This window comes from Spermophilus citellus (genome assembly GCF_964194105.1).
Source record: "Spermophilus citellus genome assembly, chromosome: 11".
Taxonomy (NCBI): Eukaryota; Metazoa; Chordata; class Mammalia; order Rodentia; family Sciuridae; genus Spermophilus; species Spermophilus citellus.
The window spans coordinates 117,892,779-117,897,731 of NC_138192.1; positions in this window are offsets into that span (position 1 = coordinate 117,892,779).

The following is a 4,953-nucleotide window of genomic DNA, read 5'->3' on the forward strand; positions in this document are numbered from 1 at the left end:
TTTTGTGTTTTCCATCCCTCTCACTACCCCCCCCCCCCAAAACAGGATTGAAATAAAACGTGCTTCTGTTTTTATAAAAATATTTTTTTCCTTTTAACTGGAGATTTAATTCTGTCAACATAGAGATAGCTAAGACATGTTGGTCAGGTGATTCATGTTGTGCCACACGCTCAGTCTGCCTACATATACTACACATACACTGCTAAGAGGGCAGTGGCGGTGATAGTTCTTTTTTGGACAGGTTATTAAGGAGTCTAGAAGACTACAGCTGATGTACAAAATCTGAGAAGCTGAGATGGTACCCTTTACCTGAAAAACTGTTTCTTGCAGAGACAGAACCTCACCTCCAGCTTTCAGGCCAGTGACAGATTTCTGTAAGTGAAGAGGTAATGCTTGAAACACTTGTTATGGACATCAATTTTATCTCCTCTGGAGTTCAGAGCTTAGAGCCTGTCTTAAGAGTTGTTCTAGCTAGGCACAGTGGCTCATGCCTGTAATCCCAGCAGCTTAGGAAACAAGAGAATCACAAGTTCAAAGACAGCCTCAGCCACTGCAAAGCACTAAGTATCTTGGTGAGACCCTTTCTCCAAATAAAACACAAAATAGGGCTGAGTTCAATCCCTGGTAGCCAAAAAGAAAAAAAAAAAAAGTTGTTCTAATACTTGGCCTATTGGTAGGATGCATTCTGCTCCTGTTTCCAGCTTTTTTTCAAGGGCTTTAGAGGGCTTATAACCGTGGTGGGACAGGGAAAGGAGAGGAGGCATCACTTAAACTTCAGAGCATGCCTTCCTCACTGTCTCCATAGGATTCCCCTGTTCACTATCCCTGCTGCTCACAGGTTAGGAAAAGGGAGACATACAAATTTGTTGCTATCAAAAAGCCCAAGTGGGGCTAGGGTTGTGGCTCAGTGGTAGAGCACTCGCCTAGCACGTGCGAGGCCCTTGGTTCAATCCACAGCACCACATAAAAACAAACAACATGGGGCTGGGGATGTGGCTCAAGCGGTAGCGCGCTCGCCTGGCGTGCGTGCGGCCCGGGTTCGATCCTCAGCACCACATACCAGCAAGGATGTTGTGTCCGCCGAGAACTGAGAAAAAATAAATAAAAATTAAAATTCTCTCTCTCTCTCTCTGTCCCCCTCTCTCTCTCAAAAAAAATGTGTTAAAAAAAACAATATATTGTGTACAACTAAAAATAAATATTAAAACAATAGGCTGAGGATATATCTCAGTTGGAAGAGTGCTTGCCTCGAATGCATAAGGCCCTGCCTGGGTTCAATCTCTAAAACTCAGTCCCACCCCCCCAAAAAAAAACATGAATGGCCAGGCAAGGTGTGCATGCCTGTATTTCCAGCTAGTTGGGGGATTGACGTAGGAGGATCACAAGTTAAAGGTTATCCTGGCAACTTGGTGACACCTATCTCAAAATTTTCAAAGCTCAAAAGGAAAAGTATTCCTGGTTTCAATCTCCAGTGTGGGGGCATGGGAAGGAGGGCTGAGGACATAGCTCATCAGTAGAACACACACTTACTCTGCCAAGGCATTGGGGTTCCATCAGAATCAAAAAAGGAAACATTTGAAGGAACCATAGAGTGAAATGAGATCTTTTTTGCCCTCCTGATACAGTGTGGAATTTAATTTGAAATAATAAGCAGAAATTTTTAGTTATACACTTAACCTCGTTTAACTGACATACATCAAACACTGCACTCTTAACCAATAGCATGCATATTTCACCTATTTTATGTGATGCTGAGGATCGAACCCAAGGTCTCGTGTGTGCGAGTCAAGTGCTCTGCCACTGAGCCACAACCCCAGCCCTGCATTTTTTTTTTAATTGAACCGAAAGCATGTACAAGAATTGATCATAACTGGACTATCAAGTAAGCTTTAAAAAATTCAGAACTGAAACCATAGACTGCAGTGGGATCAAGCTAAAAAGAAAGAACTGGAAAGTCCCTCTTTAGAACTTAGGCATTATGATTCTAAACCTGTGGGTTAAAGGGAAAAAAAAAGGTCACAGGAAATGAAAGTATTTTGAATTAAATTGATAATGAAGACATTATCAGAACCTGACACATTTAGCATTTAGGTAGTGTTTTTTGAAATATATAACCTCATAGTCACACACATTACAGAAAAAGAAAGGCTAAAGCTGACTTCATGTCAAAAAACTGGAAAAGAATAACATTCAAAAAGTAGGAGTCAGGTGCAGTGGTGCATGCCTTAGTCGAAGCAGCTCAAGAGACTGAGTCAGGAGGATCGTGAGTTTTAAAGCTAGCCTCAGAAACTTGGTGAGACCCTAAGCAATTTAGCAAGACCCTGTATCAAAAAGGGCTGGGGATGTGGCTCAGTGGTTAAGCATACCTGGGTTCAGTCCTAGAACCAAAAATAATAATGTGAAATAGAAGGTACATAAAAAATTAATAAAGTGAAGTGAGTCCCTGGAAAACATCAATAAAATTGATAAGCCCCAAGTAGGCTGGTGAAAGGAAAATAAATTGCGTTAGAAGTGTAAGTAGTGCTGGGGATATAGCTGTTAGTAGAGTGCCTGCCTCACATGCACAAGTCCCTGGGTTCAATCCCCAGCTCCACACATACACACACACACACAAAAGTAAAAAGTACATTGCTTTTATCTTAGTCACCAATCTTTTGTAAGTTCCCAGAAAATAGAAAAAAACAAATAGATTGCAGTTCATTTGTGAAGAATCAATATCCAGCCACCTTAAACCTTCTCAGTAACATGATTACAAAAACCAGGGTCCAATCTCTATTGTGGAGATAGGCAGAATCTACATACACAAGCTATTGGCCAGGTTAAGGCAGAAGGATCAAGAGCTTTAGACCAGCCAAACTCTGGGACTCACGTGTAATTCCAGAAACCTGGAATGTTGAGGCAGGAGGATTGCAAGTTCAAGGCCAGCTTCAAGCAATTTAGTAAGACCCTGTTATCAAGGGCTGGAGTTGGAGCTCAATATAAAGCACTTGCCTGGCACGTGTGAGGCATGGGGTTTGATCCTTAGTACCACATAAAAATAAAGACATTATGTCCAGATACAACTAAATATGTATACATATATATATATATATATATATATATATATATATATATATATATGTATACATATATAAATACATATATTACAAAAAATAAAAAGGACTGGGGATGTTGATCAGTAAGAGTGTGCTTGGGTTCAAGCCCTACTACTGCCAAAAAAAAAAAAAAAACAGCATGAGATCTAATTTGGATTTATTTAAAAATCAAGATCAAGGCTGGTGTTGTGGCTCAGTGGTAGATGCTTGCCTAGCATGTGTGAGGCACTGAGTTCAATTCTCAGCATCATATAAAAATGGATAAAATAAAATAATGGCATTGTGTCCATCAACAACTAAAAAAAAAATTTAAATATATAAGATCATTAGCCAGGCATGGTGGCACATATCTGTAATTCCAGTGGCTCAGAAGGCTGAGGCAGGAGGATTGCGAGTTCAAAGCCAGCCTCAGCAAAAGCAAGGCACTAAGCAACTCAGTGAGACCCTATATCTAAATAAAATACAAAATAGGGCTGAGGATGTGGCTCAGTGGTCAAGTGTTCCTGAGTTCAATCCCCAGTACCAAAAAAATATATGTAAGATCAATTCAGTACTTAACCAATTAATGCAATTCACATAGTCAACATAAAAGGCAAAAGATCACACAATACATGAAGAACACTACAAAATTTAACATTCATCCATGATATTTTTAAAAAGAAACTGGATAATATAACTCAGTGGTAGAGCATGGGTTTAACAGGCTTGAGGATTTGCACTTGATCCCCAATACTGGAAGGAAAAAAAAATCACTTTGAAAACCAGGAATAGAAAGATAGAAAGTTATATTCTTAATCTAATAAGTATCAACAGCTGAATTCAGTGGCTCACACCTGTAATTTTAGTGTTGAAGCAGGAGGATGGCAAGTCCCAGGCCCCCCTCCACAGTTTAGCTTTTTCTAAAAAGCTAAAAAAGGGCTGGGGGTATAGCTCAGGGGTAGAACACCCCTGGGTTCAATCCCCACTACTGCAAAAAAAAAAAAAAAAAAAGTATTATGATCATTTCATGAGGTAGCTATGTCATTAACAGACCAAAGTTTGTATCTTTCCACAATGTCTTTTTATTGAATAACAATTCACAGGTTACACTGCTTTCAGTGCTAATTCACTGAATACTCATGGGTCATCTGATAGTCATAAACCAGGCAAACATAGGAAAGTCTTTTATTCCAATTTTAATTTCTAATATCTAGAACTCTAGTCACACATCATACTTCACACAATGAAATTATACACACACACACACACACACATATACACATATATATGCCACAGAAAGACTCAAATTGCCATTCTTTTTTCCAGTTTTTTTTTTTTAAGTTGTAGATGGACACAATACCTTTATTTATTTATATGTGGTACTGAGGATGGAACTCACACATGCGAGGCAACCCCAATCCATATCGCCTTGCTTTTGCTGAGGCTGGGTTTGAACTTTCGATCCTCCTTCCTCAGCCTCCCTAGCCTCTGGGATTACAGATGTGTGCCACTGTGCCCAACTCAGAAAAAGATTTTAATGATCCAGTCCCACAAAGTTGTCAAAACAGAGGGTCTAGACCGACAGTTTCAGAGTGTCAGCTTAGAGTGGGCCATGCATGGTTATCACAGGCAGGAGAAAAAGTGCTTTGCTGAAACCCAATGGAAAAGAAAATTCAAGCTTCGTCGCTGTGGTGATTTTCCTGGTAAGTGACCTGGTGACAGAATCAGGGTGCCACCATGTCCAGTCTTGGAGAGGCTCCTCCTTTTATGGGTCTTAGGTGAGGGGATTGCATATGGTGATGTTGATAAGCTCCAGTGTCAAGTGTTCTTAATGTGATTTGGGATGTCCACAGGTCCAGGCACTCCTTAATTTAGTTTG